The sequence below is a fragment of the Arachis stenosperma genome, chromosome 2, assembly GCF_014773155.1.
Source record: "Arachis stenosperma cultivar V10309 chromosome 2, arast.V10309.gnm1.PFL2, whole genome shotgun sequence".
Lineage (NCBI taxonomy): Eukaryota > Viridiplantae > Streptophyta > Magnoliopsida > Fabales > Fabaceae > Arachis > Arachis stenosperma.
The window spans coordinates 40,482,871-40,493,143 of record NC_080378.1 but is presented as its reverse complement, the minus strand read 5'-3'; the positions used below and the strand labels follow the sequence as shown (position 1 = coordinate 40,493,143).

The 10,273-nt window shown below is 40.5% G+C and overlaps 1 non-coding gene across 1 annotated transcript; it reads right to left on the bottom strand.

The window, feature by feature from the left end:
* Nucleotides 1-336: 336 nt before the first annotated feature.
* Nucleotides 337-440, bottom strand: LOC130964908 (small nucleolar RNA R71). The gene has a single exon (XR_009080973.1). It is a non-coding gene; the product is annotated as a small nucleolar RNA R71 (small nucleolar RNA).
* Nucleotides 441-10,273: the final 9,833 nt, after the last annotated feature.

The following is a 10,273-nucleotide window of genomic DNA, read 5'->3' as shown; positions in this document are numbered from 1 at the left end:
CCTGATTTTTATGGGAGAAGCATCTCTATCCCTGCCATTGGAGCAAACAACTTTGAACTTAAGCCTCAATTAGTTTCTCTAATGCAACAGAATTGCAAGTTCCATGGACTCCCAATGGAAGATCCTCATCAGTTTTTAGCTGAATTCTTGCAAATCTGTGACACAGTCAAGACTAATGGGATTGACCCTGAGGTCTATAGACTGATGCTATTCCCTTTTGCTGTAAGAGACAGAGCTAGGATATGGTTGGACTCTCAACCTAAAGAAAGCCTGGACTCTTGGGAAAAGCTAGTCAATGCCTTCTTGGCAAAATTCTTTCCACCTCAAAAATTGAGTAAGCTTAGAGTGGAAGTCCAAACCTTCAGACAGAAGGATGGTGAATCCCTCTATGAAGCTTGGGAAAGATACAAACAATTGATCAGAAAATGTCCATCTGACATGCTTTCTGAATGGAGCATCATAGGTATTTTCTATGATGGTCTCTCTGAACTATCCAAGATGTCTTTGGATAGCTCTGCTGGAGGATCTCTTCATCTGAAGAAGACGCCTACAGAAGCTCAAGAGCTAATTGAAATGGTTGCAAATAACCAATTCATGTACACTTCTGAAAGGAATCCTGTGAACAATGGGACAAGTCAGAAGAAAGGAGTTCTTGAGATTGATACTCTGAACGCCATATTGGCTCAGAACAAGATATTGACTCAACAAGTCAATTTGATTTCTCAAAGTCTGTCTGGAATGCAAAATGCACCAAGCAGTACTAAGGGTGCTTCATCTGAAGAAGAAGCTTATGATCCTGAGAACCCTTCAATGGAAGAGGTGAATTACCTAGGAGAACCCTATGGGAACACCTATAATTCTTCATGGAGAAATCACCCAAATTTCTCATGGAAGAATCAAGAGAAACCTCAACAAGGTTTCAACAACAACAATGGTGGAAGAAACAGGTTTAGCAATGGCAAGCCTTTTCCATCATCTTCTCAGCAACAGACAGAGAATTCTAAGCAGAACCCCTCTGACTTAGCAACCATGGTCTCTGATCTAATCAAAACCACTCAAAGTTTCATGAATGAAACAAGATCCTCCATTAGAAATTTGGAGGCACAAGTGGGACAGCTGAGCAAGAAAATTACTGAACTCCCTCCAAGTACTCTTCCAAGCAATACAGAAGAAAATCCAAAAGGAGAGTGCAAGGCCATCAACATGGCCGAATTTGGAGAGGAAGAAGAGGAGGTGAACGCCACTGAGGAAGACCTCAATGGGCGTGCACTGGCCTCCAAAGAGTTCCCTAATGAGGAACCATGGGAATCTGAGGCTCAAAATGAGACCATAGAGATTCCATTGGACTTACTTCTACCTTGCATGAGCTCTGATGAGTATTCTTCCTCTGAAGAGGATGAGTATGTCACTGAAGAGCAAGTTGCTAAATACCTTAGAGCAATCATGAAGTTAAATGACAAGTTATTTGGAAATGAGACTTGGGAGAATGAACCCCCTTTGCTCACCAAAAAACTGGATGACTTGTCTAGGCAGAAGTTACCTTAAAAGAAACAAGATCCTGGGAAGTTTTCAATACCTTGTACCATAGGCACCATGACCTTCAAGAAGGCTCTGTGTGACTTAGGGTCAAGTGTAAACCTCATGCCTCTCTCTGTAATGGAGAAGCTAGGGATCTTTGAGGTACAAGCTGCAAGAATCTCACTAGAGATGGCAGACAACTCAAGAAAACAAGCTCATGGACTTGTAGAGGATGTTTTGGTAAAGATTGAAGACCATTACATCCCTACTGATTTCATAGTCCTAGAAACTAGGGAGTGCATGGATGAATCCATCATCCTTGGAAGACCCTTCCTAGCCACAGCTAAGGCTGTAATTGATGTTGATGGAGGAGAACTGACCATTCAAGTGAATGAAGAATCCTTGGTGTTTAAGGCTCAAGGATATCCCTCTGTCACCATGGAGAAGAAGCATGAAGAGCTTCTCTCAAATCAGAGACAAACAGAGCCCCCACAGTCAAACTCTAAGTTTGGTGTTGGGAGGCCACAACCAAACTCTAAGTTTGGTGTTGAACCCCCACATTCAAACTCTAAGTTTGGTGTTGGGAGGTTCCAACATTGCTCTGAGTATCTGTGAGGCTCCATGAGAGCCCTCTGTCAAGCTACTGACATTAAAGAAGCGCTTGTTGGGAGGTAACCCAATGATTATATTTTATCTATTTTTCTTTGTTATTTTATGTTTTTTGTAGGTTGATGATCATGAGAAGTCACAAAATCCAATGAAAAAGCAAAAACAGAATGAAAAACAGGAAGAAAAATAGCACACCCTGGAGGAAGAAGCTGCTGGCGTTTAAACGCCAGTAAGCCTAGCAGTTGGGCGTTTAACGCCCAGTCTGGCACCATTCTGGGCGTTTAACGCCAGAAAGGGGCACCAGACTGGCGTTAAACGCCAGAAATGGGCAAGAACCTGGCGTTAAACGCCAGGAATGGGCACCAGCCCGGCGTTTAACGCCAGAAATGCCTCAAAACGTGATTTTGAGTGCCATTTGGTGCAGGGATGACTTTTCCTTGACACCTCAGGATCTGTGGACCCCACAGGATCCCCAAACAACCCCATCACTCTCTCTTCTTCTTCACCCATTCACCAATCACCTCAACATCTCTTTCTCTTCACCACTCACATCCATCCTTCATAAAACACCACTTCTTTCCCTTATGGCCGAACCACAAAGCCACTCCATTCTGCCTCATTTCTTCTTCTTCTACTCTCTTCTTTCTTCTTTTGCTCGAGGACGAGCAAACCTTTTAAGTTTGGTGTGGTAAAAGCATTGCTTTTTGTTTTTCCATAACCATTTATGGCATCCAAGGCCGGAGAAACCTCTAGAAAGAGGAAAGAGAAGGCAAAAGCTTTCACCTCCGAGTCGTGGGAGATGGAGAGATTCACCTCAAGGGATGCACTTTCTTCCACAAGACTATTGGGAGCAACTAAACACCTCCCTAGGAGAATTAAGTTCCAACATGGGACAACTAAGGGTGGAGCACCAAGAACACTCCATTCTCCTCCATGAAATTAGAGAAGATCAAAGAATCATGAGAGAGGAGCAATAAAGGCAAGGAAGAGACATTGAGGAGCTCAAGCACTCCATAGGACCTTCAAGAGGAAGGAAGAGCCGCCATCACTAAGGTGGACCCGTTCCTTGATTTCCTTGTTCTTTATTCTTCTGTTTTTCGAATTTTAGTGCTTATGTTTATCCATGTTTGTGTCTTGTGATCATTAGTATCTTAGTGTCTATGTCTTAAAGTTATGAATGTCCTATGAAATCCATCACCTTTCTTAAATGAAAACTGTTTTTATCACAAAAGAACAAGAAGTACAGGATTTCAAATTCATCTTTAAAACTAGCTTAATTAGTTTGATGTGGTGACAATACTTTTTGTTTTCTGAATGTATGCTTGAACAGTGCATATGTCTTTTGAATTTGTTGTTCATGAATGTTAAAATTGTTGGCTCTTGAAAGAATGATGAAAAAGGAGACATGTTACTGAGGATCTGAAAAATCATAGAAATGATTCTTGAAGCAAGAAAAAGCAGTGAATACAAAAAAAACGAAAAAAAAGGGAGAAAAAGAAAAAGAAAGAAAAAGAAAGAAATAAAGTTGTGATCCAAGGCAAAAAGAGTGTGCTTAAGAACCCTAGACACCTCTAATTGGGGACTCTAGCAAAGCTGAGTCACAATCTGAAAAGGTTCACCCAATTATGTGTCTGTGGCATGTATGTATCCGGTGGTAATACTGGAAGACAGAGTGCTTTGGGCCACGGCCAAGACTCAATAAGTAGCTGTGTTCAAGAATCATCATACTTAACTAAGAGAATCAATAACACTATCTAGATTCTGAGTTCCTAAAGAAGCCAATCATTCTGAATTTCAAAGGATAAAGTGAGATGCCAAAACTGTTCGGAGGCAAAAAGCTACTAGTCCCGCTCATCTAATTTGGAGCTTAGTTTCATTGATAATTTGGAGTCTATAGTATATTCTCTTCTTTTTATCCTATTTGATTTTCAGTTGCTTGAGGACAAGCAACAATTTAAGTTTGGTGTTGTGATGAGCGGATAATTTATACGCTTTTTGGCATTGTTTTTAGTATGTTTTTAGTATCTTTTAGTTAGTTTTTATTATATTTTTATTAGTTTTTAGTTAAAATTCACTTTTCTGGACTTTACTATGAGTTTGTGTGTTTTTCTGTGATTTCAGGTATTTTCTGGCTGAAATTGAAGGTTCTGAGCAAAAATCTGATCCAGAGACTGAAAAGGACTGCAGATGCTGTTGGATTCTGACCTCCCTGCAGTCGAAGTGGATTTTCTGGAGTTACAAAAGACCAATTGGCGCGCTCTCAACGGCGTTGGAAAGTAGACATCCTGGGCTTTCCAGCAATATATAATAGTCCATACTTTGCCCAAGATTTGATGGCCCAAACCGGCGTTCAAAGTCACCTCAAGAAATTCCAGCGTTAAACGCCGGAACTGGCACCTAAATGGGAGTTAAACGCCCAAACTGGCATAAAAGCTGGCGTTTAACTCCAAGAAGAGTCTCTACACGAAAATGCTTCATTGCTCAGCCCAAGCACACACCAAGTGGGCCCGGAAGTGGATTTTTATGTCATTTACTCATCTCTGTACACCCTAGGCTACTAGTTTTCTATATATAGGACCTTTTACTATTGTATTTTTCATCTTTGGACATCTAGTTCTTAGATCATTGGGAGGCTGGCCTCACGGCCATGCCTAGACCTTGTTCTTATGTATTTTCAACGGTGGAGTTTCTACACACCATAGATTAAGGTGTGGAGCTCTGCTGTACCTCGAGTATTAATGCAATTACTATTGTTCTTCTATTCAATTCCGCTTGTTCTTTGTCCAAGATATCACTTGTTCTTCAACTTGATGAATGTGATGATCCATGACACTCATCATCATTCTCACCTATGAACAAGGTGACTGACAACCACTTTTGTTCTACAAGCAATCAAGGCTCTAGTGAATATCTCTTGGATTCTTTAATCGGAATCTTCGTGGTATAGGCAGGACCTGATGGCGGCATTCAAGAGAATCCGGAAGGTCTAAACCTTGTCTGTGGTATTCTGAGTAGGATTCAATGACTGAATGACTGTGACGTGCTTCAAACTCCTGAGGGCGGGGCGTTAGTGACAGACGCAAAAGAATCACTGGATTCTATTCCGGCCTGATTGAGAACCGACAGATGGATAGCCGATGCTGTGACAGAGCATCAGGAACGTATTTCCAATGAGAGGATGGGAGGTAGCCACTGACAATGGTGAAACCCTACACGAGCTTGCCATGGAAAGGAGTAAGAAGGATTGGATGAAGGCAGTAGGAAAGCAGAGAGACGGAAGGGAAGGCGTCTTCATTCGCTTATCTGAAGTTCCTACCAATGAATTACATAAGTATCTCTATCTTTATCTTTTATGTTATTTTTGTTCATCACCATATCCATTTGAGTCTGCCTGACTGAGATCTACAAGATGACCATAGCTTGCTTCATACCACCAATCTCCGTGGGATCGACCCTTACTCGCGTAAGGTTTATTACTTGGACGACCCAGTGCACTTGCTGGTTAGTTGTGCGAAGTTGTAGTGATCACAATTTCGTGCACCAGTTGCCTATGGTGCATGATATGATGAAGCTCCCTAGGTCTTTGAGTTTTGGTGGGAGGCCTCTTTGAATCACTGCACTGTATTCTTGTGTCAATATCACAGTCTCCTTTTCATTCCAACTTCTCATCTTGTTAATGAGTTCTTTGAGGAATTTTGCATATAGAGGCATCTGCTCCAGTGCTTCAGCAAGGGAGATATTGATTTTCAGCTTTTTAAAAACCTCCAGAAACTTGGAAAATTGTTGATCATTGGGCTCTCTTTGCAATCTTTGAGGGTATGGCAGAGGAGGGATGTAACATTTAACTTCCTTCCTATGTTCTTGTGGGGGCTCTGTCATGACTTAATTTCCCTTCCTTGAAGCCTGTGGCTCATCCTCTTTCTTCTTGGAACTCTCTTGATCCATTTCCTCTGCTGCCACTTCTTTCTTGTTGTTAGACTTGTTATCCTCTGCTGGCTTCTTGTTAGCTTCTTTGTCATTCCCTAAAGTCTTGCCACTTCTCAATTGAATTGCCTTACATTCTTCTTTAGGAATGGGGATGGTATAACTTGGGAAAGAGTTGGTTGGCCTTTCAGCTGGCTGTTTAGACAATTGTCCAATTTGCCTCTCCAGATTCCTTAATAAGGCTTCATGGTTCTTGTTGGCCAATTCCTGGTGCTTTATCATTTTCTCTATCATCATCTACAAGTTGGAGATTCTTTGGGACTCTTGTGGTAGTTGTGGCTGAGTGTGTGATGTAGATGGTGGATGAAAATTGTTTTGGTTTGTTGATGGATTATTTGGTGGGTAGTAAGTGGATGCAGGGTGGTTATTTGGTGGTTTTCTGTATGGATTTTGGTTAGTGTTTTGATGGTTTTGGTGGTTTGTGTTTCGGAAGTTATTTTGGTTGGAGTTTCTTTGCCAAGGTTGATGGTTCTGGTTCTCTCCCCACTTCAAATTGGGGTGGTTTCTTCAAGATGAGTTGTAAGTGTCTCCATGAAAACCATTCGGTCCAGCTCCTTGATTGTGCATATACTAAACTTGTTCAGGATGTTGTTCTTCATAACTTTCCTCATGCTGTCCCCATATAACTGGTGGTTAGTTAGTTGTGCTTACTGCTGCAAGTTGTAATCCATCTATCCTCTTTGACATCATTTCAATTTGTTGTTGGAGTTGCTGATGCATAATCTTGTTTTGAGCCAAGATTGTATCAACTCCTTCAAGCTCAAATACGCCTCTCTTTGGAGCTGCTTGCCTTTTAGAGGAGTAAAAATACTCATTATTGGCTACCATATCTATAAGATCATGTGCCTCTTGAGCAGTTTTCATCATTTTCAAGAATCCTCCTAAAGAATAATCCAAGGCTTTCCTTGAACTCATGGTCAAGCCTTCATTGAAATTCTGCTGCTTTACCCATTCACTGAACATTCCCGCTAGACACCTTCTGATCAAAGCTTTATACCTCTCCTAGGCTTCATACAATTATTCTTCTTCTAACTGCCTGAAGGTTTGCACATCAGTTTTCATCTTAATGACTCTTTAAGGGGGGTAGAATTTGGCTAGAAATTTGCTAACTAGATCATCCTAGTTGGTGATGCTTTCTTTAGGGAAGGTTTCTAACCAATGTGTGGCTTTGTCTCTCAGTGAGAATGGGAATAACAGAAGCTTATATATGTCAGGGTGGACTCCATTTGTTTTGACAGTGTCACAAATTCTTAAAAATACAGAGAGGTGTTGGTTTGGATCTTCAACAGCACTTCCTCTATACTGACAGTTATTTTGGACCATGGTAATCAATTGAGGTTTGAGTTCAAAGTTATTAGCATGGACATTGGTGGTTAAGATACTGCTTCCACAATTCCTTGGGTTGGGAATATTGTAGAAGGCTAATACTCTTCTCTGAGGTTGACCATTGTTGTTAGCCACATCCTCAGATGGATTAGGGACGTTACCCTCCTTCTCTTGATCTTCTTCTTCTAATTCTTCTTCTCCAATCACTCCCTTTCCTCATGCTTATCTTCTCAATTTCAAGAATGTTCTCTCTGGTTCAGAATCAAAGGATATGGAATCACTTCTTCTCCCTCCTGGCATACAACCAAAACAAAGACAAAAACACAAACAGAGCACTCTATTGCTAGAGTACAGTTAATGTTAGCAGAAACAAAATCTCAAACAGTTAGTGTGCTTTGTGAAAACCAAAGAAAATGCTTAATCTAGATTATCACCTTACTTAATCATTGTTAATCTTAATCAATCCCCGACAACGGCGCCAAAAACTTGATAGGGGAAAAACGATTCCACACAAACAACTGGCAAGTGAACCTAGTTGGATCAAGTAGTAATAACTCACAGGAGTGAGGTCGATCCCACAGGGATTGATGGATTAAGCAACTTTAGTTAGGTGATGAATTTAGTTAAGTTGATAGTTAATGTTTTGGGTTGAAATTGATTGACAGAATATAAATAGCAAGAAATTTAAAGGCTGGACGTAAATTGACAGAAACTTAAATGGCAAGAAAGATAAATTGCTAAAACGTAAAGTGCAAGAAATAAAAAGAGTTGAAACTTAAATTGCAAGAAATGTAAATAACTGAATCTTAGAGCTCAAGAAAGTAAAATTGTAGAATCTAAATTGCGAGGGAACTTAAATTGCATTAAATATAAAGGAAATTGGGTGCAGGGATTCAAACAGCAAGACAAATCAAATGAAAATTGAACTCAGAGAAGGTTAAAGTGAAGAAAAATCAGTGAAAGTGATTCATCAGGGATCTGAGATATTCTAATCCTTCATAAATCAATTGGGTCTCAACTCCTTCCTCAATCATTTGAGTAGATCTATGGCAGATTGAAGTTGATTGGATCCCAATTTCTTGGCAATCCAATCTCTCTAATCACAATCAATCTTGCCAATTCCTTGATCTAATTGTCATGAGAAGAGGTTAAGTGCAAATCTCTCATCCATAAGCCACACTAACTCTCAAGATCTCAATTCCTCCCAAATAGTGTTGATCAAGAGAGTAGTGAAGGATAGAGCTCCAAATCTAATGCAAGTGATTCCCCTTCCGAGGATCACACAAGTATTCAATTGAATTCAACCCCCTTCCAGAGTAAAGAATTCTAAATCAAAACAGAAGATATCCAATGGCTACAAAAATGAATTGAGAAGAAGAAGAATTTCATTGATTCATTGGAATTATAATAGAGCTCCTCCTCCTAATAAATTTGGGGGTTTACTTCATCATTGCTCAAGTAAAACCAGAAAACAGAAGGTTGCAGAGAGAAAATGCATAAGAAAATACCAAAAAGGAAAAATTCAGATCTGTAACCAACTACCCAGCTCCAATTCCTACTGACTAGCCCCCCTTCTAAATCAAATTTCTTTGTATTTATACACTTTTCAAATTGGTCTTCAAGTCCTTGGATTGGGCCTTTGTTGAAGCAAGCAAGAATGGGTCTCATAATGCTGAAGAGAGAAAATGGCGATTCACATTTTTGATCTGCGTGGGTGCTCAATTAAACTGGTGCTGGTGTCAACGTTGGCCCCAACGTTTGCAAGAAAACATTGAATCAAACGTTGGCTTGAGAAAAGATTTCCAAAGGGCTGGGCGTTGGCGCCAACCTTGGTGCACCAATGTTTTTCCACCCACGCGTGCGCGTCGCCTATGCATATGCGTCAAAATTGAGTTTTACGTGTATGCGTCGCTCATGCATTGGTGTGTCTGGCCAAAATTTGCATGCACGCGTACAAGTCGATGCAAATTTTCCAAATCAAATTTTTGGGTGGCTCATCGCGGACGTTGGAGGTAATGTTTGAGGTAGGTTGGACCTCCAACGTTCGTTCATTCACGCTTAAGCGCAACCCACGCGTACGCGTGAATGGTCAATTTCGCCAATTCACACATGCGCGTAACCCATGCTTACGCCTGGATTAAGAAATTTTTCACTTTCACGCGTAGGCGTCATCGACGCATACGCGTCACCCAAAATTTTTCTGGCTCCAGAATTGAAAAACCATCGAAGACGTTGGAGGTAACATTGGGCCTCCAATATTCTCTCAATGCCAGCACCAGCATTCTGCAGCTTCCCACATTTGAGGCAACGTTGGATCACCAACGTTGCCCTCAACGTTGGCACCCATTTCTTCTTTCCAAAAAAACGTTGCCTTCAACGTTGGTGGCATGTTGATCCACCAACGTTGCATCTCCCTCTCTTCTTCAATACTCTTTTACTTTGTTTCTTCCTCTTATTTCTTGCTTTTTTCTTGCCTAATTTCTACCTACAATCAATCAAACAATTGCCTCAAAGTTTGCTATAATCATGAGGTATTTGCATCATTTATAATAGCTAGTAAAAGTGGCATAAAACCTCATGAAAAAGCACACAAACACCCATGTTCAATTGACTTAGGGAATGCATGAAATTTCATCCAATTGCTTACTTATTGTGCAAGAAAGTGCATAAAAACTTAATGAAACAAGAGAAAAATGCTTGTGAAACTAGTATAAGATGACTTGTCATTGATAAACCCCATTTGTAGGGTTTATCTTATGCTTCATTTAAGGGATTTTATGACCTTTTACCCACATTTATTCAATGAAATAGCATGGTTTCATGATTGTCTCCCAAT